Genomic DNA, 26,841 nt, shown 5'->3' with positions numbered 1-26,841 from the left:
GTTACAATGCTGAGTGCCAAGGTCCTAGTGCACTGAGGACCAGTGGTACACCACGTAAGGCGTCCTTCCCCAAAAGGCTCTTAGTTCTGTAGAATTTTGAAAAATGGAGGTCAAACCCCAAGGGGGACAATCACATGGAAGGCCGAAACGGTTGAAACTCCTTTTAGTCGCGTCTTATGACAGGCAGGAATACCTCGGGCCTATTCTAACCGCCGAACCCACAGGGGGTACACGTAGGATATTGAGGACCAGTTCAACCATCTATGAATCGTCTGCTAATACTGAAGGCAAGGAATCTGTAAGGGCCAAATGAAGGGACACTCCAATATATGCAATACAGTCAGTCTGGATCCACAGCCACATTGTGGGGGTGGCTTGTTAGAAGAGAAAAGAACGGGTGAGCCTAATATGACCTATGCGTAGACGGCGTAAGACACTTAACTACCTCCGACAGGGAGACCACAAAACTATTTCCGTCTCCTTGATTGCATATAGTGTATTACTGCGGCCAGTAGCGCACCAGATGTCTTCCCACTTTTTGACAGAGAGAAATTTGATGTGTATCCGCATTTCTATACCTGGATTCCCTCATGACTTGAGACGCAGAGAATGGACAGATTTGAGCGGTTTTTTATTTTAGGGCGCAAGAACTACGGTTATACGTTCCTACGTCGGAGCTGTAGATGGCTGCACGTTAATACCAATCAGCGGAAGAGAATATAGTTAAATCAGGGAATTGGAGAAAGGTCTAAAACACGCCTTAGAGGAACCAAGGTCCTGAACTAAAAATTTAAACGCCTTCGCCATATTGCTGCGACGGATAGGCAGTAAAACACAGGATACAGCCTGTGCGTCGTTCACTAAAAGCGCCGATAACTCAGACGGCAAACACAAACAAGATCGCAAGTGGTTAAAAAAGGCATTCCATCGAGATGTGGCGGGCTGTAACGTGTTGAGGGCAATTAGTACAAATTGGCGAGGGAGCACACTTAAATGGCGATAGCTAAAAAAAGACAGTGCCCGATACACAACCTAGCTAAAATGTTCTCACGACGAGAGGGCCGAGAAGAAGTCGTCCAAGGTGCTGGTAGAGGCCCAAGGTGCTTATTCCCGTGAACGGAAGACCACTGGCGATGCCAAAAGGACACCACCACCTGACAGATGGCAACACACAGCATCGGAGGGAATGGAGGAACTAGTGGGCCAAGATGCGAGGACTGCAGCCTTGGTAGAAGCGTGAGCAGCCTCGTTTCCTGGCAGACCGACATGACCAAGAACCCACAGAAACATCACACTGGTAACCACCATGAGTCAGCAAGTAAGTTTTCCTGGACCCACTGCACAACGGGATGGGCGGTGTAAAGCGCACAGCCACAGTAATTTCGTAGCTTCGAAGGACGGAAGAACAGGCCCACGATCGAAAGACGGTGCAATAAAGCACTTGCGTCGCCAGAAATTCAACGGTTTTGTCGGTGGAAAAACTGAAGCTGTTGTCGATGTTCCACAAGTGAAGACGATCGAGACATCGCTAAAGACACCGCTCAATGAGGCGAGTCCTTTGAGAACAGCAACAGACGGCAAAAACGTCCACGAAAACGGAGCTGTAGATGCCCAGTGGGAGACAGGTCATAAGATTAATGGCAATAGCAAGGAGGACGACACTCAGGACAGAACCGTGAGGCACACCGTTTTCCTGGATAAACTCGTCCAACAACGCGAAACACACATGTACCTTGACAGCTCTGTCTTTCAAAAATCCCTGGAAGCAAACTGGGTACGAGGCCATAGAAGCCCCACATATAAGGAGTACAGAGGACAGTAGTCAAACAGATGTCTCACTTTCTCCAAATCTAAATACACGGCCACTATCTGGGATGTCCACAGAAAACCATTCCTGACTGTGGGTTGACCAAGTGACAAAAGGGTCAAATGCAGGACAGCGCGCTCGAAATCCACACACTGTAGTGGTTAGGGAAGTGAGAGCATCGAGCCACTATACTAGCCAGTCAATCATTTTCCATTACCTTGCGAAACAGCTGGTGAGAGAAAAGGGCAACAGCTAGAAGGAAGGTGTTTGTCGTTACTGGGTGTAGGTATGGGTACTTCAGTGGCTTCATGCCAGCACGTAAGAAACGTCCCTCTGTCCAGATGTTGTGCATATGAAGCAAGAAGTGAGTGTGCATCAGAGGAAGGTGCTGCAACATCAATGTCATCATCTGGCCCTGGGGCGGAGGATCTGAATGAAGTGACAGCATGATCTAGCTCCCTCATGGTAAGGATAGAATTGTAGCCAACACGATTCTGAGAAGCGAAAGGTATCGCCTGAGTCGCTCGAAATCTCAAAATAGTGACCCAAAATGGATACAGCAATAGCGTCCGTGATGACATCACCTGCTTCTATAACGCCAGAAACTGACGAATGGATCTTGGTCCCAGAGAGCCATCTGAGGTTGTCCCACGTGACGGACACGTTTGTAGGGGCACGACAGCAAGGTTTTTAGCGCCCGCACGGAAACAGATTGAGACGGGTGCCACTAAAATAAACAGAACAGGAAAATAAAACTTTAAACACTGATGACAAACGTTGAAAAACTATATGCACACCAGCACAGAACCACAGGACGAAGTATTGCGTCATAAGTGAAACATTAATAACACACAGAGAAAGTAGTGTAAAGAGCTAAAACAATATAGCCGATGGACGTATCAGGCCACCCACAAGAATGAAATAAGGATAAGCCAGCCACTCTGCAACACACCAAAACCTCAATCTTTAAATTTTAGGCCGGAGTCCAGACATAACAAAACTTCAAAACCTTTGTCACACTTGTCAGCTAAAACAGACGGCAGAGCCCACCAATAGTTGCTTCTGCCCTTGCATCACAATTTAAAATGCACACCATTAAAGTATGGCAGATAGATATGCACACTACAAGCATCACCACACGGGGTCCTCTCCCTGTAGTAAAAAGCCATGTGTGAGAGGGCAGTGCCCCATTTAAGATGCACGAGGTTCACTTCATCCCACCTGAGTAACAGGCAGGAAAAACGCCACGACCAGGTTGTTGATTCACAAAGCTCAGCTTATTGGCAGTCACCGCCAGCCATTGCTCATCCCACAACCACGCACACTTCCTGTGAAATGTAGAAACAGCCTGCAAGGGAATAGGACACTGCCACATCCTGTCCTCTGCAGGCCACTTTAGTAACCTGATCAGCGTGTTCATTTCCCCATATCCCTACATAACCTGGCACCTAGCAGAATGACACCTGCTTACCCTGCCGTTGGCGCAAGTACAGTTGGTCATATCAGCCAGACCAACTCCTCAACTGGGTATAGGTTCTGTGACGATAAGGCACTAAGGGAATCTGAGCGAGTGAGAAACCATTTGCCCCAAATAAGACGTATCTGCCAGGAACCCACATACAGGTAACTGGAGACCCATTGCCCGCCAGCTGCTGAAGAGTGTTGGATCCGGTGCACGAAAGGGTGAACCGGATACTGATCACTAAGGATCTGGATGGCGCTCAGGGAATCAGAGCAGATGATACAAGCAGACTGTTGGTGGCGGTGGATGTAAAGAACAGCCTGACAGACGGCAAACAGCTCAGCTGTTAAGACCGAACAATGGCCATGGAGCCAGTATTTGAAACTGTGCCCCAACAATAAAATAACACCCTACACCGTCATTGGTCTGAGAGCCATCTGTATAAACGAAGATTGTATTAATGAACTTCGAAGTTCGACGAACCGAAGCTGGGGTAACCTCGTTTGGGAGCGAGCTGAGGTCAAGGTGAACGCGCACCTGAGCTTGGAGCCAAGGTGGCATTTGGCTCTCGCCCACTCTAAAGGTTGCAGGGAGTGAAAAATCAATGTGCTGAAGGAGGCTACGAATGTGAACTCCAGGGGGTAGCAGGGCAGATACATACAACCCGTATTGATGGTCGGGAGAGTCGTCAAAAAAGGAACGGTAAGACGGGTGGTCGGGCATTGATAATAGCCGACAGGCATACCGACAAAGCAGTGTATCGGGCCGGTAGGTTAGCGGCAATTCACCGGCTTCAGCATGAAGACTCGACAGAACTAGTATAGAACGCTCGGATCGCAAGACGTAACCCCCGATGTTTTATGGAGTTGAGGCGGCGTAAGATGGGCCGCCGTGCAGAGGAGCTCCCATAATCCAGCTTTGAGCTGACGATCGACCGATATAGGCGAAGTAGGTCGGTTCTATCTGCTCCCCACGACGTACCTCTGAGAACACGGACATTTAGGGAACGGGTACAACGGGCAGCCAAATATGACATGTGGAGACCAGCTAAGTTTCCTGTCAAATGTAAAACCTAAAAATTTTGTTGTCTCCACGAATGGGAGAGCAATGGGACCGAGGTGTAAGAACGGTGGGAGAAACTCTTTGTAGCGCCAGAAGTTAATACAGACCGTCTTCTCGGCAGAAAAACGGAAGCCATTGGCCACATTCCGGGAGTAAAGACAGTCAAGACAACGCTGAAGACAATGCTCCAGGAAACGTACGCTGCGCGCTGCAGTAGATGGTAAAATCGTCCACAAAAAGGGAGCCTGATACATCAGCTCGGAGGCAATCCATTATTGGATTGATCGCTATGGCGAAGAGAGCGACGCTCAAAACAGCCTTGTGGCACCCCATTCTCCTGGCGAAAGGCGTCGGACAGGACAGAACCCACACATACCCTGAACTGTCGATCCATTAAAAATGCACGAAGAAAAAGAGGGAGGCGACCGCGAAGGCCCCATGTATGATCGGTGCGGAGAATGCCCGCCCTACAACAGGTGTCTTAGGCCTTCTCCTCCAAATCAAAGAACACAACCACTGTCTGGCGCTTCCACAAGCAGTTATTCATAATGAAGGTCGACAAGGTAAGCAGATGGTCAACAGCAGAGCGGCGCCTGCGGAATCCACAATGTACATTGATAAGGAGGCGTCGAGATTCGAGCAGCCAAACCAAACGAGACGAGACTTAACCATTCGTTCCATCACCTTACAGAGACAGCTGGCAACTGAAATGGGTCGATAACTGGAAGGCAAGTGCTTGTCCTTCTACAGCTTAGGAATCGGGACAATAGATTCGCCCCAGCATGTGGGAACACGGCCCTCAATCCAGATGCGATTATAAGTGCGAAGAAGAAAACCTTTACCCGCAGGAGGAAGGTTCTTCAGCATCTGAATATGAATAGAATCAGGCCCCAGAGCGGAGGACCATGACCAGGCAAGTGCATTTTTGAATTCCCGCATGGTGAATGGGGCATTATAACTTTCACCATTCGAGGAGCAGAAGTTAGGTGGCCTTGCCTCCTCTGCCTGTTTTCAGGGGATGAAGGCAGCGTGGTAATGAGCGGAGCTCGAAACTTCTGCGAAAAAGCGGCCGAAGGTATTGGAGAAATCCTCGGGGGCCACAAGGACGTCATTCGCGACCGTCAAGCCAAAAACTGGTGAGTGGACCTTAGTGCCAGATAGCCAGCGCAGGCTACCCCAGACGACAGAAGGAGTAAAACTGTTGGAGCTTGTGAAAGCAGCCCAGCTGGCTTTCTTGCTTTCTTTAGTAACACGACCACACTGCGCGCGTAATCGTTTATAAATAATACAATTCGCCATCGTAGGGTGGCGTTTAAAGGTGCGTAAAGCACGTCGACGAGCATCTAATGCGTCTCTACATGTTGCGGTCCACCAGGGGACCGGTATACGACGTGGAGAAGTAGTATGAGGGATGGAATATTCAGCAGCAGTTAGAATGACTTCCGTGAGGTGTGCGACCCGACTATCGCAGCTTGCGAAGTTTTTATCCTGAAATGTCGCCCTGGAAGAAAATAGCCCCAGTCTGCTTTGGAGATATCCCAACTATTTAAGCATGGAGATCGGGTATGATGCATGCGATGGATAACACAAGGGAAGTGGTCACTCAAATATGTATCAGAAAGAGCGTACCACTCAAACCGGTGTGCAAGTTGGTAGTACATAGAGAGGTCTAAATTGGAATAGGTGTGAGTTGTGCCCGGAAGAAAAGTAGGGTCGCCAGTATTAAGGCAGACAAGATTGAGGTGGTTGAAAAGGTCTGCTAACAGGGAGCCTCTTGGGCAGAATGCTGGAGAGCCCCAAAGGGGATGGTGGGCATTGAAGTCTCCAGTCAACAAAAATCGTGCAGGTAGCTGAGCAATAATTTGCATCATGTCTGCCCCAGTAACGGCAGGCGACGATGGAGTGTAAACAGTACAAATGGAAAATGTGAAAGTGGGGAGAGTAATTCGGACGGTAACTGCCTGCGGATCGGTGTACAATGTGACGTGATCATAGTATATATCATCCCTGACCAGCAACATAACCCTCCATGAGCTGGAATACCTGCCACAAAGGGTAGGTCAAAATGCACAGAGGCATAGTGTGCCCAGTCAATTCGATCACATGGGCGTAGCTTCGTTTGCTGGAGAGCTACTAAGAGCCGGCAGTGCAAGCATAGCAGCAACTTCATGTCCTCTCGGTTGGAGGGAATGCCGCGAATATTCCAATGAAGAAGTACCATCGTGAGAAGAAAAAGAAAAAGGAGAAGCAAGAAGGGGTCACCTCGAAGGCCACTGAGGGCCTGGCTTCGAGCGAGCACGGCCGCCACTCAATAGGTGGAGAGTCCTAGTCCATTTGTTCAATAGGTTCGTCGGCCATCTTGTTAAGATGGCCGGAAGGGGGAGCTTCCTCCACCGGTGAACGACCAGATGTTCGGCTACCAGCGGTGCGGCCAGGCGAAACGGATGACGGCCTGGTGGCGACAACCGCTGGGTGGCGCAGGAGAAGAAACGCGCCGTGGGAGAGAAGGAGAACTTTGCTTCCTGTGAGCCTTCTTGGAAGGTCGTTTAGTGTAAGTACTTGTCGATGGCTGGGAGTTCGGGGTACGTAGAAAGTCTTCACGGGGCGGTTCCTTCTTGAACGCCTGTGCATCTGACTTCTGGGTCAGACTTGGCAGTAGCTGGTGAAGGTGCTTGTGTCTTAAGGGTGACGGGAGGAAGAAGAGACGTTGACCGGGCGATCTTAGCACTGGCCGAACGGACGACCGTAGCACTAAAGGCCAGATCGCATGTCTGTGTCTACACCTCCCTGGTAGGCCGAGGAAGGTACCGTATTTCCCCGCTGAGAGCAGCGTGGGCTTCCTACTAGCTAATAGCTTGCGTACAGCGTTCATCCCTTTCGATGGGACAGTCGCAGGAGGACACTGCATGGTCACCCTGATAGTTGACACAACGAGGAGACGGAGGTGGACAGTCACCCTCATGGGCGTCCCTGCCACAAGTGACGCATTTAGCCGCATTAGAACAAGAATGGCGGGTGTGATTAAAGCGCTGACACTGGTAGCAGCGCGTAGGTGCCGGGACATAGGGGCGAACACAACCTCATAGCCCGCCGTGATGCGCGACGGCAGCTGAACACTGTCGAAGTGTCAGAAGTATCCGGGTCGGTACAAGGTCATTGTCGACCTTTTTCATGAGCCTATGGACAACCGTCACGCCCTGCTCAGTGAGGAAAGACTGAATTTCCTCGTCAGTCAATCTGTCGAGTGATCTAGGAGATACCACACCACGCGACGAATTCAAAGTGGGGTGAGCCTCCACCCGGACAGGGAACGTATACAGGAGTATGGCCCGAAGGAGTTTTGTGCCTGAAAGGCACAATCAGTTTCCAACAACAAGGTACCGTTACGCATCCTGGTACAAGACAGGTCCAGCTATAGCATCTACACCCTTCTGAATAACGAAAGGGTTGACAGCTGAAAAATCCTTTCCGTCCTCAGATCTAGAAACTACGAGGAACTTTGGGGCAGGCGGTAGTACTTTTGTCGCTGATTCTGAACGACGGATTTATACCACACTGTCAATGCCGTTAGCAACAATTTCCTCCAGCAATATATCTGAAATACATCTACACCCTTGTGCCTATTTGTTTACTAGCACTATGCATGCGTATGGCATTCCGAATGTACTAATGTTCCAACTATTCCACCTACTACGAAACGGCTGGTGTGTCAGCTTATTACTTTTCTGTCAAACTGAAGGGTGCTGTGCTAAGTCGGTTCATATGGATCACTCTGCAGTGGCCCCACTGGTATACTGGAACACATCGTAATTGGCGACTTTATCTGAGATTTCTATCCGCTTTCTTCTGCCATTTCCCTTAATCTCTTAAGGTGAATGCCGGAATGGTTCCTGTGAAAAGGCATGACCAACTTCCTTTCCCACCCTTCATTAATCCGGTTTGTGCTCCTGCTAACGACTTATCTCGATGGGACGTTTAACAATCTCACTTTCCCATCTGCTTGCCTGATTGTTGAAGGTTGCACGAAGGACTCGTTCCGTAGACTTCATTTGTTTGCTTAACTAGCAGAACCATTAAACTCTGACTTCTGCTCTTATGGAGTCTCACCCACTTCCACCAGCCTTCATTTCTAAATTTCTGGGCTGTTGCAAAGACACTGCATATAATTATCAGCTTGTTTTCTTTGGTGACACTGACAACTAACTATCCCCTCCCTGTTGAAACCGAGCTTTTACTCTACCACCTCGTTCATGTAGCTAACTTTTGACATCTGCAAATCCCTTTACGCCAAATGTGAGCAGATCACACTGGAATGGTTCTGTATTTGTGGCTGTACAAGGAGGAATGTTTCCAGGTTGTTGATTGCTTTATGTGATTGTCGACCTATTGCAAAGCAGTGCAGGGGGTGCCGTAATCTCTGTGCAACAATACATCCTTAAGGATTAAATACTAGCTGATCAGTCTCCAGCACACACATTACGGATGTTACATTGGCAGTATGAAGAGCAATGTGAGGAAGCTGACTATCCTGGGCGAAGAACCCGAGTTTTCGAAACGTCATCTGAAGTGCCTGCTTTAAGGTGAAACAGAATGACCCGTTTCTGGCGCCCCGCCTTCCTACCCCACCCCCAACCCCCTACGTTTCCATAACTTTAGTGCATACTACTGGATGAGATTTCAGTGTCTAGACCCATTATCTTTCTCATGGCTCCAAGACCTGAAATGTCTTTCCACTATTTCGCATATTAAGGCATTAAAGCAATAATTCAGCCTACAGTAACGTTCCATGTATTAATTTTCATCGACAGACCTGCTTCCATTCTCCCACAGAGGTACCAGTTCAACGATGGTCACATCGAACAATTAACTAATGTCGTTACGTTTTTAGCCTTGGCATTCAACGGCAGATATGTTTATCGAAGGTGCAACTAACATAAGGTACACGAAGCTGAAGATGACAATTTAGCACTACACAGGTTCTCAGCAAACTCTTTAGCCATTAAGTGGCACGATGAGACCACCACCACCACCACCACCACCACCACCACCACCACCGTGTAACGGTAATTACCTGTAGAAATTTTTAACTGGTGCAGGAATCACATCCACTGATGTGGACAAATCTGTGATGACTGGACCCCAGAGATCATCTGGAACTCTGTTGTAGTCGTCGTAACTGTGTGTTGTGTCATCACCTGGTACTGAAACCCCTTAGGAGCGTAGCATCCTACTGCCTGGGATTGGTTGCAAGGATTCTGCATCTGTAGTAGCGAGGCCTGTGGTGCCGCCTGTACTGTGATGGGTAGCCGTCTGGGAACGCACTGTGCGTGCTGTCCCCACGTCGAATCGTTGAACGAGGGCGACCTCCACGTCGAATCACAGGTTGAGGGCCGTGGTAAGACCTTGATGGGTAACCTCCTGGGTACGCAATGAGAGTGCGGTCTACACGTCGAATCACCGAATGGGGGCGTACTCCACGTCGATTCGTTGAAAGATTGTGACCTCAACGTCGATTCATTGAACGAGGGGCTGCACAAAAATGAATTCCGCATCGTTGATGACAGTGGGCTGGAGGTCGCTAAAGGCTGCATTTTAGATGTCCCGTTGCGTAGATCCGATGTCTCCTGGAGCTGTGAATTTGAAAAATCGCGCTTTGTGAAAATATTACTCGACAGTCACTTATCAGTAAATTAGTGAACAGTTACGTTATGTACAATGGTTCTTAAGCTTATTGCCTTTTTGTTTGCCTGAACATGAACCATGAAGATGACTTTGTAAGTGAGAAAACACTTTCCTTTGACCCAAACGTATTTCAATATTTGTACACCATCACATTTCACCTCAGACCTAAAATGAGCGCACGTTTAAAGCAACAGGAAAGTGAATAGCGGTCCGTATGCAGACTTAGCAATAAATCGTAACATGGCTTACTGGAAACGCAGATAAAGTAATTCGTGTAGCTTCATTTGCTTCTTTGAATTTAGTCACAAAACTGAAGCGTTATGAAGCATAAATGGCTCTAGGAATGAACGCATCAACAATAGTAAAACTGTGTGACCACTGACATTCATTCGAATTTCTGACCATCTTCATGCCTTACGTGTTTTCAACATACACGTTAAAAATTAAGTGTACTATAACAGACGAACTTCAAGCATTCCTCGGCCAACATTCAAATACTGATTCAATGAACCGATTCTACGATAAAGCTTACATCAGCATCAAGATAATTTTATGACTACGCAAATATCCGTGAACGTCCAGTAGAATTTCTCACGGAAGTTTCAACGTATACGTCCAGCTCTACAGCTGAACTCCGCAAGCCACCTGGTTTGGTGAGTGTTCTTTGTGTAGCAGCATCTCTTTGCCTCTTCCAGTTTCAGTTGCGTAATGCTAGCGCTGGTAAACTGCCTCAAGAGTGTCCCCACATCCTTCCCATGGCGCCCAACCCTTCCCCCAAAATCAGTAACATACCCAAAACTACAATTTGAGGTCATCACCTGACAAAAAGCTTGAAGTTTCACTACAAGCTTTTTGTTAAAGAGGGGAAGTAGAATTAAAATTAATATCCAAGTTACTAGAGCGCTTCATTTTCCTCAACTGTTTTAATACCCTAGTGTCCTCATGGTACTGAACACATTAGCAGTATTGAGCATCCTACTGCAAGGGTGAGAAGGCATTGTTGCTCTGCAATGGGGAAGTAAACTGCACTGTTACGCCCAAGATTACGTTCTCATTAACTACGAACACCAACGACTGCTACCATACAGATGTAACGCGACGGGCCGGGACTTTGGAATTTTATCGAAGGGACTACGTATCAGGAAATGCAGCATGAACGGAATAAGTGGGTTGGTTGGTTGGTTGAGGTTTAAGGGACCAAACAGCAAGGTCATCAGTCCCTTGTTTCAAACATGCTCCATTCCGCTAATGGGACATCTCAGTAAAGTCAGAACAATAAAACGGAAAAAGGTAAAAACGTAAAAGGGTAGTCATGTTATTGGTAAAAAAATGAGGGAAGTCGGCAAGAGAACGAACCCAACACGATGCTGAAGCAGCATAGGCAAGACCACCTGTGACTTAAAAGGTGCAACCGCTAGAATGTAGAAATACGTATGGGAAAAGGAGACTAACCAATCCTTAAAAAAGGGTAAAAAACAGTAAAAGGGGAAAGAAAGAGGATCTTTGTCAGGGAGGTGAATCGGTAATCTCCAAACACGGCTTACCGTGGGAGACACCCAAACACTCACCTCCCTGCCCCAACACCAGAGAGATTAAAAACCTTAAAACTGAGAACATAAACCACTTTCCCAGAGGAAACTGAGAACCAGAGAGACCATCCGGGAATCGTCAGCCAACATCAAAGGTAAAGTGTGGGGTAGTCTGTACTTAGCACGCAGAGCCAAAAGAAGGGGGCATTCAACCAAAATGTGGGCCACTGACTGGAAGGCTCCACAACCACATAGCGGGGGTGGCTCATCACGCAAAAGGAAACCATGGGTCAGCCTGGTATGGCCAATGCGGAGACGACACAGTGTGGTCGAGTCCTTGCGGGAGAGGCTAAAGGAAGAACGCCATGGGCCTGTATTCACCTTAATGGCACGAAGTTTATTAGACAGTGGAGTAGCCTCCCAAGAATTGGCCCATGACTGTGCAAAGTGGGATTTGATGTGAAGCCGTAAATCCGCTGCAGGAGGGGTTACAGAAAACGGGGGGTAAGTAACTGCTCCCCCAGCCAAACGATCGGCGACCTCATTACCCGGGATACCCACATGGCCCGGGACCCATAGGAAGTCAATGGAACAAGCAGCACGGTGAAGATCAGCGAGATGGTCATGGATGGCAGAGACCAAGGGATGGCGCGAAAAACACCGGTCAATAGCAAGAAGGCCACTCATCGAGTCCGTACATAACAAAACGCGGTTGTGTTGGGATTGTTTAATAAAGGTAAGGGCCCGGGAAATTGCCATCAATTCCGCAGTAAACACCCCACATGAGGGTGGCAGTAGATGATTTTCCGTTCCAACAAAGGACGTGAAGGCATACCCAACATGATCAGCAGATTTAGAGCCATCAGTGTAAAAAACAACAGCATCCCGAAACTCCCATAAAATTTGGCGGAAAAAGGAACGGAACACCACCGGGGGGATGGAATCTTCCGGACCGCGGCGGAGATCCATCCGAATTCGAGGCCGAGGAACTAACCAAGGAGGGGTGGAGGGGAGGGAGCGAGGAAGACAGGACAAAGAAGGAAGCCGAAAATCACGGGTAAGAGACGCAAGGCGCAGCCCAACCGGTAAACCCGCCCGAGGGCGGGAGTCAGGCGGGCGACGTCCATGGTCTGGGAATAGGATAGAATAGGAAGGATGAGCGGGAGAAGAACGGATAGTAAGGGCATAAGACACCAGAAGCTGGGACCGCCGAACAGAAAGGGGGGGGATCCCAGCTTCAACCAGGAGACTATCAACAGGGCTAGTAGGGAAGGCACCGGTGGCCAAACGGATACCACGATGGTGGACTGGATCCAGCACGTGCAGCGTGGAAGGAGCAGCTGAACCATAAACTTGACAACCATAGTCCAAACGTGACAGAACTAGAGCACGATAAAGACGGAGGAGGAGGGAACGGTCCGCACCCCAGGAGGAGTGGGCAAGGAAGCGAAGGACATTGAGTTTACGGAAACATCCTACCTTCAGGAGTCTGATATGGGGCAGCCAAGTGAGCTTGTTGTCGAAAAGAAGACCTAGGAAACGAAACTGTGGAACCACAGGCAATCTTTGTGCAGCGAGATAGAGCTCTGGATCAGGGTGGACCGTAGTACGGCGACAGAAGTGGACCACCCGCGATTTTGAAGGAGAGAATTGAAACCCGTGTGAGAGGGTCTATGCAGAGGCACGCCGTATAGCCACCTGGAGCTGCCGTTCTGCAGATGCCATCGAGGAGGAACTAACCCAAATGCAGAAATCATCCACATACAGGGCAGGGGCGACCAAGGGACCGACAGAGGCCACAAGTCCATCGATAGCAATGAGGAAAAGAAGGACACTCAAGACAGAACCCTGTGGGATGCCCGTCTCCTGGGTCCGTGGAGAACTAAAAGCAGTACCAACTCGAACTCTGAATGACCGATGGATCAGGAACTGGCGGATAAAAATCGGGAGTGGGCCCCGAAGACCCCACTGATGAAGGGTTAGTAAGATGTGATGGCGCCAGGCCGTGTCATAGGCCTTGCGAAGGTCAAAAAACACTGCAACCAAATGGCGGCGCTGGGAAAAAGCCTGCCGAACTGCGGATTCCAAGCGAAGCAAATGATCGATTGGAGATCGTCCCTCTCGAAAGCCACACTGGTAAGGGGACAATAGATCCCGAGATTCGAGGACCCAAGTGAGCCGACGGGCTACCAGCCGTTCAAGTAACTTACAACCAACATTGGTCAAATTAATTGGCCGATAGCTGTCAACAGATAGGGGGTTCTGACCAGGCTTAAGGACAGGAACCACAATGCTATCCCTCCACTGAGAAGGGAAGTCACCCTGGAGCCAGATACGGTTAAACACCCGAAGAAGATGGTGCCGTTGTGGAGCACTGAAATGTTGAAGCAGCTGGTTATGAATGGAATCTGGGCCAGGAGCCGTATCATGAGAAGCAGATAGAGCAGAAAGAAATTCCCATTCAGTGAAAGGTTCGTTGTAAGATTCTGACTCACAAGTGGTGAAACATAAGGTGACAGCTTCAGCCTGCTGTTTGTGACGAAGGAAAGCAGCTGGATAGGAGGCCGACGCTGATGCCACTGCAAAATGGGTCGCAAGATGTTCTGCGAGAACTAATGGGTCCGTACAAATGCCATCTGGGAGGTGAAGGCCTGGGAGGGTGGACTGCCGATGGCAACCTTGGAGAGAGCGAAGTGTAGCCCATACCCGTGACAGAGGGACAGTGGAACCAAGGGAAGAAACGAATCGTTCCCAACATATCCGCTTGCTCTGTTTGATTAAATAACGGGCTTTAGCGCGAAGGCGCTTAAAGGTAGAAAGGCTGGCTAAAGATGGGTGCCTCTTAAACTGTTGCAAAGCTCGACGGCGATCACGGATGGCAATGGCAATGGCCGTACTCCACCACGGGACTTGCCGACGACGAAATTGTCCAGATGAGCGCGGGACAGCAAGGTTAGCAGCGCTAACAATCGCGTCAGACACGTCACGTAGGACGTCATCAATACAACCCGACAAAGAGGGAGAAAACTCGACCTGTGCAGTATAGAGAGGCCAATCGGCGCGGTGGAAAGACCAACGAGGTAACCTCTCCATCGGGGAGCGGGAAGGGAGCGTGATAATCAACGGGAAATGGTCACTATCACAAAGGTCGTCGTGTGGCGACCAGTGTAATGAAGGGAGGAGAGAGGGAGAAGAAAGAGAAAGATCAATGGCAGAAAAGGTACCATGACCAGCACTGAAATGAGTAGGGAGCCATCATTAAGAAGGCACAGGTCGTGGTCTGCAATAAATTGGTCGATAAGAAGACCTCGTCTAGATGGAAAGGCACTGCCCCACAAAGGATGATGAGCATTAAAATCCCCAAGGAGGAGGAAGGGAGGAGGAAGTTGCTGAAGAAGGGTGGTTAAGGCAGCAGGTGTAAGAGTCCTGTCAGGAGGGAGATAAAGATTGCATACTGTGACTGCAGAGTCTAAGTGGACCCTAACAGCAACTGCTTCCAATGTAGTTTGGAGAGGAATCCACGTGCTAGCAATGTCTGTACGGACCAACGTACAAACGCCACCAGAAGCCCGCAAGGGTCCGACCCGATTTCGACAGAAAACACGGAACCCACGGAGGGTCGGTGAGTGAGCATCAGTAAAATGAGATTCCTGGAGAACCACACAAGCTGCTGAGTAGGACGAAAGAAGGGATTTCAATTCCGGAAGGTGACGATAGTAGCCATTACAATTCCATTGGAGAACCACAGAACGATGGTTTAAATGAGGGCTGAACACGCTAAATCCAGTCATACCGCCGGGTCCCCACCCGTTACCGACAAGGAGGGGGCGACATCCATAAACGACAGGTCAGAATCCGGTTGTGAAGCCGGGGAAGGGACCTCCGGTGACACCAGAGGCTCTTTGTCCCGGGACTTATGTTTCTTCTTCTTTTCAGGCTGAGTTCGAGGAGGGCTGTGTGGCATAATGGAGCCAGCTGCAGCAAGATCAGGAACAGAAAGAGACCGGGCGACCTGGGGGCCGATAGACCGCGGCTCTCGCGGTCGCCGCGCTGCAGCAGACCTTTGACCTGGAAGGTGCCGGGAAGGGGCATCCCGGGAGAGGCGCCCTTGACCGGCAGACGCCGAAGGAGTGGGACACTTCTCCGGCTGGGGAGGGGGAGCGGCGCCCAGAGGAGAAGGTGTGGGAGCCGCAGGGGAGGGGGGAAGGAGAGGGGTCCGGGACGGGGGTAAGGAAGGTGGAGGAAGGGATGAAGATGTAACCAAGGCGTAACTAGATGTCATGGACACAGGGTGCAATCGTGCATATTTCTTACGGGCCTCTGTGTAGCTTAAACGATCAAGAGACTTATACTCCTGTATCTTTTTTTCTTTCTTATAGACTGGGCAATCTGCTGAACGTGGAGAATGACTACCATGACAATTTACACATACAGGAGGGGGAACACAGGGACTCCCCTCATGGAGTGGACGTCCACAGTCACCACAGAGAGGGTCCTGGGTACAGCGAGAAGACATGTGGCCAAAACGCAAGCACTTAAAACACTGCATAGGAGGTGGGATGTACGGCTTCACATCACAGCGATAGACCATAATCTTAACTTTCTCAGGAAGGGTATCCCCTTCAAAGGCCAGGATAAAGGCACCAGTATCAATACGATTATCTTTAGGACCCTTCTGAACACGCCGAACAAAGTTAACACCCCGCCGTCCGAGATTGTCCCGAAGTTCCTCATCAGTTTGAAGGATGAGGTCTCTGTGAAAAATCACACCTTGTACCATATTTAGAGACTGGTGAGGGGTAATGGACACGGGAATTGTGCCAAGATGGGTACAGGCACGAAGGGCCGCAGATTGGGCAGCCGAAGCAGTTTTTATCAGTAATGAACCCGACCGCATCTTGCTCAGGGAGTCCACTTCGCCGAACTTGTCTTCAATGTGTTCCACAAAGAATAAAGGTTTGACACCGGTGAAAGTATCTCCATCAGTCCTGGTGCAAACTAGATAACGGGGGAAAGGTTTTGCCCCTAGACGACGGGCCTGACCCTCCTCCCAGGGGTAGCCACGGAAGGGAAGGCCGAAGGGGCAAGAGAAGCAGCACTTGAGGAATCAGTACCACGCAGAGAGACGGCCGCAGAAGAGCGGCCAGAGGTTTGGACCCTTATGCGTTTCATCTGCATAGCGTCCGCCCTGATACCACCCACTCCGATCAGGGGCTCTCCTCACGGGCGCCACCCAGCCACAGCAAGGGCCGTCTGGCACGGCGGCCATTGCCGGGAGTTCCGATGCTCCAGGATGACGAGCAACCACTCCAAGGCATGCATGAGGAGGTCACAGCTCAGGTATCAGAAGTGTGATCCCTGTGTGTTCAGGGGGCTCAACCAAAAGGGTACATAGCGACCCCACCACACGGGCTGGCTACCGTGCTGGCTATGCACCCTAGCATCAGACAACGACGTAAAAGAAAAGGTGGAATGTACTAGGAGGGCACACATCGGAGACACTAGGTAAGGTGCTCTTCCCCAAATGGCTCACACTACGGAAGAGAAATTTTGGAATGGAGGTCAAACCCCAGAGGGGGACCAAGGAATGCCAAAAGGAGGAGATGATTACGCAACAAAGCCGGAGTGTAAAACCAACAGAACCAGGAGGATAGCGGGGGCCAACGTAAGCAAGGACACCAAGAGAGGGATAGGAGAGGGTGACGGGAAAGAAGCAAGGAGGGGAAAGGAGGGAGAGGGAAAGGAAATGCAGCCCTGGGGGGGGGGGAGAGAGAGAGAGAGAGAGAGAGAGAGAGAGAGAGAGAGAGAGAGAGAGAGAGAGAAGGCTGCAATAGCTAGGGGCCCCGTGCTCGCCACGCATGTATCCACAAAAGAGTTGTGGACCCCCTGGGGGGGGGGGGGGGGGGTTAAGTGGGCATTTAGGTAATTGAGTCTTCTAGTTAGGAGCGTTTCGCTGGCAGTCTTGAGGTTTGTTGAATGCGTTATTTTACAAGTAAACGACCACCTATAGTCTATTCAACGAAGAAACTTTATAAGCAAAATTCATGTCGTCGCAAACTGTACAGAGGCCATGGTGTTGGGGGCGGAGGTGAGAGCCGAGTGTAGTCATGAACATACTGAAATTCTTCACCAATAGGGTGTGACGATAGCTCGGGTTTTTCTTTGGTATCTCGAAAACTGGGTTGTCTGACGAAAGTGTTTCGCACTACAGATTTTAACAATATTACATTTCCTACAATATAAGTTCTATACATTTTTCCTCCAGAATTAGGTTTTCGCGTTGCAAAGAATGGCAAATCGCAAGGTGTTTAGAAACACACAAAATTAACATTAAATTACGTGTGTTAAGAAAAAATGTTTAGGCCACATCTAACTGTAGCAGAAGCGTTTTTCAGGAGTAAGTTGTGTTCTGGGGTGGAACTGGCTGGTAGTGCAGGGATGCAGCTGAGGTAGGTAGGTCGCCGTATTATTGTCTTGCACTGTGCACGTCCATAGGCCCCCAGAACTGACAAGCAAGAACGGAAATCATCCCCCTACCGCACTACGTCATTAGGAACAACTACAGGGCATTTCATGCAGCTATACCGACCCTTAAGCAGTTCGCCTTATGAATCATTTGCGACAATGTGCGGACAGGTCTTTGTGATATCTTTTCCCAGCGAATTAACACTGCATCGAATAGAGATGTATTACCAGTTCTAACCCAAAAACTGGTATGGTCAGGGTTAATGTAGATCTTCCGACTGTTCTACATCCTGTCCATTTCTCTTATGTGAGTGAACAGAACTTCATTTAACTCCTGTTTATGTAGTTTAGTTGTTTTCGGTTTATTAAGCGTGTACTTATTTGCTTTCAAGTGAGAGAGATTTGAAAAGCTCAACAGCTAGAGCTGTTAACTGTCTCCCACACTGATTAGCCTACCACAAATATACTGTCAATGTATGTTCCAACAATGTTGATTTGATTTCTCTCCTGTACTTTGCTACCGCGTTTTTCACAGCTTGAAGGTATAATGCATCACCACCTCAGCCTCTGCACTCAACATCTGAAGAAGCAGAGAGGCTGAAATTGGCTGTCTGTGAAAGGTCACTTTGATGTTATGAAACTACAGATGTCTGAACAGAAACGAAGCAATGCAATACAGCAAATCATGTTTTAAACTAACATTCTCAGCCTTATCCCATTTTACATTGATACCCATCTTCCACAGTATATTGGTGTTGTCAATTAAGCGGCTCCATTGAGGTTAGGTCACTGTAGCACTGCTACGAATTGCTGAATGGAAGAGATTTATGCATCCAATCCGTAAAAATTATGAGAAGTGCGATAACTTACGCAGTCAACGACAGGGCGGCGATTGCAGCGGCAGCAAGATGCCTCATTTACCAATCCAACCTCTTTCCAATTAACTCTTCGAGGGTAACTGACATTCAAATGAAGCTCTTCTCATCCTGTATTTATAGGATCGTATTTTGCATAAAAGCTCGCTAACAACTAAATAAATAATTAGACTGAAAATACCTGGAATATCTGAACACGAGCTGAGCAAAGTTCATTTGTCTACATACGTAACAGAACTGGAGAGGAAATGCTGGAGAGCTATCCCAACTGAAATAGCAAGTAGTGCTGGAGGTAGAAGTTTCCTTTTCTGCGAGAACGGCACTATTTAGGATGATATCTAAAAATCAATTTCCCTGTAGCCGTAAACTAGTGTGCAGCGATTTACATCTAACCTGTCCACAAACATTCCTTCCGTAAATGTTAGCAATTCGTATCTGTATCCCATGCAGCGTTATGCTCTTTGTGCAAATTATCCAACTGGCGCGTCACCAGTGATTCGCAGGGCGAGCTGCAGAAGGGTCAGTTTATCTTTGTGACAAACCGAGTAGTTGCTTTTTCTGACGTGCGGTAGGAGGACTGGGGAATTGCCTGCTCGTTCTTCCTTTTGCAGACCTATGAAAGAAACAAGATGACCGCAATCCGGCAACCTACCTAAGGCTTCGTATCACCTCTCTTTCCCCAGAACACACTTCACCCTTTATTACAGTCTTCCTGCATTTAGATATGGTACAAACCCTCAATATTCCTCCTTAACCCACTTCATTCAACAATAAACAAATTTTATAATATTAGAACTATTTTTAGTAAGCGATTTTCCGTCTTCTGCAGCATTGTAACTAGTATTAGAGAGACTAGGACCGTTTCTTGAAAGACATTTAATGAAGCATAATTTTGTACTGGAGATGGCTGTTGCTAGAGCACGCGGTTTACGAGTTATTCAGTAAAAACACGAATGAACTTCAAACACCCAAACACATTCAAGGGGCGGGGATTTTAGGGTGTAGCTCATGACACTTCCTACAACTACAAAAACTTGCGATTTAACTCAGTCTTTCCCCAGTTGACATGTTTTCGTCTTCGTTATTAATACGACATGAAATCCGTAACATGGAAATAAGCTACCTCAGTTTATTTCGATATAGCTCCTTGCAAAATGCACTATCCTGTCGAAGTTTCACTAGTCTGTAACGCCCACGACAGGCTTTATTTCTGGGAGACTTCTTACGACAGCCGGAAAGAAAGTTGCATTGGGGCTAAAGCTGATACGAGGTAGGATGCTAGTCGTCTCATTACGTGACTTTCGGAGGGACATGACTGAGTTAAGCATGACCTCAACACCAAAGTAGTTAAAGATGCACGAGAATGTGTATCACAAACATTCCATTCGATGTTACCGTATCTTAAAGGCAATTAGAAAGTTGTTCCAAAGTGACTTCTAAAGGGGTTGACATTTTAAAAACATAAATAAACATGAGCCTCTTAATATTAAACACGAAAGTGCTATGATAGATGGATTATGCTATTTGTATGATACATCTTTGGAGTGTTCACCAGTTGAGATATATATAGCGACGAGATCGGTGTAAACAGTGGCGCATATATAGCAGGTAGTGAAGCTGTCCCGAGCAACCGGCTCTCTAACGAGGTAGTTGCGAACAGCCTCCCCTACTGCTTGTCTACCCCAGTCGCTCACCCTCAGTGCAGGTGTTGTCACCGTTTCTCAGACAGTGTCGTCGTCGTCGATAGCTTTCGTTCCGTGCGTTTTCCTATACGACTTCTGTTCTATGCAGTGTACACGATGGAAGTGGTGACAACAAAAGGGAGGCCGTGTCTTATCAAGGATCGTCATCGCTACCGTATTTATAGGAGAAATGAATATACGAACTGGATGTGCGTCAATTATGAACGGAGTAGGCGCAAAGGCCATGTAGAGAGACTACATAATTGCAGTAAAAGAGTTCGTGAAGAAAAGACAGTGCCTATAGCCCAAATTTTTAAGCAGGAATTTCAAGATTTGAAAGATAAAGGAATAGAATTCGTGGCATATATTCCGAATTATGACAGCTCCAAGACTCATTTGTGTAAGGCGAGAAGAGCTATTGGGACAACCCAGAACCCTGGCTCTAGTTCGGAAATTCACCTTAGCGAAGACCTTTTGAAATTAATGGAAGGCAATAGTTTTTTGAATATTGATGGCTCCAGACAAGAGACTTAGTATTTGCTTGTGAAGAAGCAGAGAAAATCCTTTGTGACAATGGAACTGTGCTTATGGATGCGACATTTGACAGCTGTTCGAAACAGTTCAAACTATTGTACACAATCCATGTCGACATCGGAAGTACAGAAGAGGCAACTAAGATATTTCCTGTTTTATTTGCTTTGCTGCCAGACGAAAGTCAAAATTCATACGAAAGACTTTTTCTGGATTGAAGTCTAAGATGCCTGAGTGGTCACCAAAAATTGCAATGCTAGATTTTGAAGTGGCTACAATTAAAGCAATGAATTCAGTGTTTCCTGAAACACCTTTCCGGTTATAATTTTCACTTTAACCAGTGCCTGTGGAAGAAGATACAGGAACTTTGATTAACGGAAGACTACAGTGATAGGGAGGAAGTCCGATTGTTTTGTCGCATGTGTGCTGCAGTGGCTTATCTTCCACTTAACACTGTCGATGAAGCGTGGATTTTAATAATGGAACAAATGCCCAGTGGAAAGAAGATTACAACATTTGCAGACTGTATGGTCGATCAGTGGATGGAAAATCCTAATATACCTATTGAAATGTGGAATGTTTTTAACCAACGACACAGAAGACTAATACTGTCTAAGGTTGGCATAGAAAACTCAATCAGAAACATCCCAATGTGTACTTTCTGATTCAAAAGCTGACGGAGGAGGCAGTGAATGCTATTATTGAAATTAAAAGATCCAATTGGCCTACCTCTTCAAAAAAGAAAGAAGAGGTACATAGATCTTCACATATGAAGAGTCTGGAGATTTAAAAAGGTGTTTAAAATCTCTAGCCTTCTTACAAAAAATTGAAAAAATTACGATTGATAGGAAAAAAGGTTATGAATTTGCTACTGTAATGTTTAACAATAACAATAAAAATAAAATGAAAAAATTTAAACATGCCTATGTACTACGTGCATAGCCAGTCCTAAGCCTTGATAGAATGTGAAGGAATGATCTTATTTTCACGTCAGTCTGAATGTTCACAGTTACAGTATTTTAGACTAACACGAGCGTCACCACGGAGGGGGTCTAGAGATTCGAAAAGTTCGATGATAAATTTACCATGATGTGTGAAAAATTCTGGTATTTGCTGTGGTCCTTAAAAATATTGTTTCAAGACCGTATGTGTAAATGCAGCACACATTTTACCAGAATCAATAATTTCACAAAGTTAATTTGCCGATTCTGGAGTTTCGTCATATGTCATACGAAACTATTTGTATTTGGCAGATCTCATTCACGAAAGTACGCTTTTAACGGTATTTCTAAAGTTCTAATACAAAATCTGCTATTTATTGAATTTTTAACAACAAAACTGAAATTTTACTTGGTAAATTTCTTACATAACATGGTCACTCGTCTGTGAAGCTTCCAGAATTTTTGGTGAAAAAGGCGGAACGAGGACTCAGCTGGTTGCCCACTTTTCTGCCAGAGTCTCTTAAACACGATCATATTTGCCTTTATTGTGCTCCAACAGGGGCATTTTTAAACTGGTTATTATGTAGTTCATTTTATAAAGATGAAATTCCAACTACATGAACTTTGGTGGAGTCATCTATATTAAGCAACGAATTTTATCATCTGTAGACATCAAGAACAATAGTTATCGAGACTATACACCGCATCTAACCATAGGAAAATATTCTGTAATTCCTTTCAGATGAACACGACCATTGTCGCGTAAACCTTTAATTGATAGTAAACCCGGCGTTGCCCGGATATTTATTCATCCCAGTTCATGCCCTCTTCCCTCATGTCTTGTCGATTTAGTCCTATCTCGTCTATCCACCTGCTCCTTCCGTTCTCCTCTCCCTCCCCATCCATCTTCCCGTCTGTCAACCTCCTCCGCTTTTTCTAATAGTACATCAAATTCACAATAACAACTAATGTATTTATTACAGTGTTCCATTAGTCATTCACCATCTTCCCCCTTTGTTTACCTGCTGCTCCCTCTTTCTTTTAATCTGCTTCTATCACGTCTCTGGATGCACCCCCTCCCTGCCCCCATCACGTTTTCCTCTCCGTATATCTCCTCCTCTGCCTCTTTCATGCCATCTCTTTCCCCATCTATGAAAAAATACGTATATCTGCTAACTTTCTTCCCGCGCCTGGGTTCCCGGGTTCGATTCCCGGCGGGGTCAGGGATTTTCTCTGCCTCATGATGACGGTGTTGCGTGATGTCCTTAGGTTGGTTAGGTTTAAGTAGTTCTAAGTTCTGGGGGACTGATGACCATAGATGTTAAGTCCCATAGTGCTCAGAGCCATTTGAACCATTTGCTAACTTTCATGCTCGTTGACGAAACTATGTTGAATTTATTTAAAAGTAGGACAACCCTCCGCCATCCAGCATACGTTGGCTTGTATAAATGCCTTCACCACGAAAACATACATGCATGAGCCAACTCCCAAGCTGATCAGTCAAACGGTGTGTAATTGTTTTAAGGTACCCTCCGCCATACACCGTATGAAATTTCACGTAGATGATGAGGTTCCCCTTGCTTTGAAGATCAAATGTACAAATTTTCATCAAGATTGGAGCAGCACTGTGGCTGTTGTTGAAATCCGTAAGTTAAGTACCCTCCACCATGCACTGAACGAAGTTTTATGTAGACAGTGACCTTCTTGGTTTGGGAAATAGGGATTAATTTTTATACACGCCGACTTAATTGCGAAACATAATAGATTCGAACAACATAAATCTTGTAATGATTTCTGTCTTATAATAGGCAACATAGCTATTAAATAATAACGAGATTACGAGAGCAATCACTTTCAGAGTTACGTAAAATAACGTTATATCTTGTAAATTATGACAAAATGAAGATAAGCAATGTGGGACTTACTTCCGTTTGCGTTTGAAACACGCAGAACTGTGTGGTGAGGAGGGTGGGAGGGGGGCAGCAAGGGGAGCCTCAATTTGTTTTGCCGGCCTGGGCCTCCGACAGGTTTAGTGCGCCACTGCTCGTAGGAAACCCCACGACACCCTCATTTCCTCCCCTCTCCCCAATCAAATGCCACCCATATGTTTCAGTGGCGTTACGGTCCCGAACCCGTCCGCGCCGGACGATCTGTCAGTCGCGGATAGTAACTACCTAAATGCAAACGCCTAGAGACATGCACTACTGAAACGTTTTTATTTACTTATTTGTCTAACTCTCTTACATTAATCATACATTTAGATATTAGGTTATACCTGTCACCACGGTTTTAGCAATTCGATTTCAATTTGCGTTGTAGAAAAAGGAGTTTTTACATTCCAACAAGTGATTCGACGAAGTATTATAGTGAGTAGATTCAATGTACCTTGAAGAAAAAATGTATCACGTATATCGACCTAAGGAAAGAGCTTAAGAGCAAAGTCTCAGTTTAGGCTAGGATCTTGTGGCATGATTAGAATATTTCGACATCTGTTCTGGATAACGTGAGTGGGTCTTTTGTAATCTGCGAACTGATTCTTGAAAATTCTGACGCTGCGAAGATTAATTTCCATTGGATTTTAAAAAATGATACCTAGCTATTCATTTAGAATCTTTAAAACGACAAATCCATTGCCGACCTCACCAATGATGGAATTAAATCACGAAAAATTGTATTTCAATGTATTTATTTCAATGTGCGAGCCTTTGCAAGTAACTAACATCCGTAAACCTATCACATAGTGCGTTCTTTCCTTGACAGTGTAAACTGGGATCATGTAAATGATTTTTAAAATTATTGGAAACGCTGATTCTGATCAAGTGAATCCTTCACCTCATCAAATTCTGCACTATCTGCTTTTACCTCCCTCTTTCAAAAATAAGATATTCTAACTGCACGAAAGCGAGTTAAACATTTACCTGTACGCAACGAATTTCGCGATGAAACATTTCTCCGTATTAACCACTAATTTCTTTCAAAAAATGATTCATGGGGACATTGATGGCTTTCGTCAGCGCATTATATCCGTAATTTTCGTTACAGCTCACTGGACAGCAGTGACTTCCTCGTGGTGCTTGCTGATGGGTAACGCAAAGAAATTTTAAAGTACTCCGTCTTAATTTAGCAAAGAAATACTTTTCGCTACCGACCACAGCTTCTGCACCATCGACACACACTGCAGAGCATTTTTTAAAAGTCAGTTTCGTCAACATTTAACTATTTCAATTATCCAAAACTGTTCTGAGCATCGCAACTAACGCTCACTGGAGGGGAGCATGTTGTGAACCACGCTTTGCCAGCCATGATTTGGGGGAAGGAAACCTGAATTTGGCTGTCTTGACAAAGGTCTGAAGCCTGCCACCAAATCTTACCTTAACCGATGCGCAGGCTACGAGTCTTCCACAAATATTATACAAACAGTTTCTGGAAGTTTCGTAAGTCTCTTACAATCCGCCCACAACCGCAGAAAGTTGTTGAATATTATCCTCTGCGATCGTTGCTGCGCCTTGGCCGTCTACATAATTTTTCCTTTCCCTACATTTCCATGGATCATTTTTCATTCTGGGGGACTGAATTTGACACAGATAATGCGGAAACTAATTTTCGTAATGGCGGCACGCGTCCGTAAAGTGAGAGCTATATACGCGGTGGATGTTTAAATGAAAGAACTGGAATAACACCTCGTTAAATTGTTCCATATGGTTTCAGTTCTATTAAAATAGGTTTTATAACGCATGTGTTTATAACGTAGCAGCTTCATTTTGAACACTACGTGGACGGTTTCACTCTAACGAAGAATGACCTGAAATAACAGGTATACTAAACTACTGAGAAAGTACGAGAGAGAGGCTATCGGCATTTAACGTTGAATGAAATATGACATGGTGTGACATGGGAGAACTTTATGTTACCATAAATTAAGTATTACGCTTTGTACAGAACGGCCCATTCGTTTTATCATTACCAAAATGAGATGAGAACCCAGTTAATATCTGGGCAGCTCTAAGAACCACGTTTGCCTACTTACTGCGGACTCTAGGTTCGCGCCAAAAATTACACAGGAAAGTTAACGATTGAAGCAGATGGTACTAAACAGCAAAATCTGTTCTGTAGCTATCCTTTGGTTTATAATGCCCGAAATATACCCAGTTTTCTTGAATGTGGAAGGGGCTATATACCTCGCAGTAAATAACACGGCTCCAATATGTCATCTTGAACCCAGGATGAAAATTTAAGAAATTCACCTTGCAGTGAGAATTAAATTTTCCAGTGAAGAAGATTTTAGCAAAATTAAGCCAATTACAAGGATACGGTGAACGCGTTAAGCGTAATGACATCATGGTATGTTGATAAATTTTACTTTGGGACCGTCGAAATACAACATTCAAAATTTTTGTGCCATGTGTGTATCGCATCCCGCCTCTTTGCAAGGCGTCTTCAGCGGCCTGATACACGTACAAATTTTAGGGTGTATCTTTTAGTTTACATTTAGAACTTTGTATATATGAGCTATGAAGAGTTCCGGCAATTTGTTTTTCTATGACGTAATTATTTAAAGTTATACTCACAGGCATCGTTAAGGTTGTTCTTCACGTGTTGTTCCTCAGTTGGCATTGTTCTTAACAAAATCAAACGGCTTGGACTGTTTATAACCTACAATATATAACGTAAATAGTATAAACAATATGTACACACTCCAGGCAATTTAAGGTGCCTTTCAAAGAATTGTTTGTCCTAATTGGACAGTCCCAAAGAGAAAATGCAAGATACGGTAGTATACGCAACTGAGGACGATAGGACTACAA

This window comes from Schistocerca americana, chromosome X (genome assembly GCF_021461395.2).
Source record: "Schistocerca americana isolate TAMUIC-IGC-003095 chromosome X, iqSchAmer2.1, whole genome shotgun sequence".
Classification (NCBI taxonomy): domain Eukaryota; kingdom Metazoa; phylum Arthropoda; class Insecta; order Orthoptera; family Acrididae; genus Schistocerca; species Schistocerca americana.
This window is presented reverse-complemented; position numbering follows the sequence as displayed.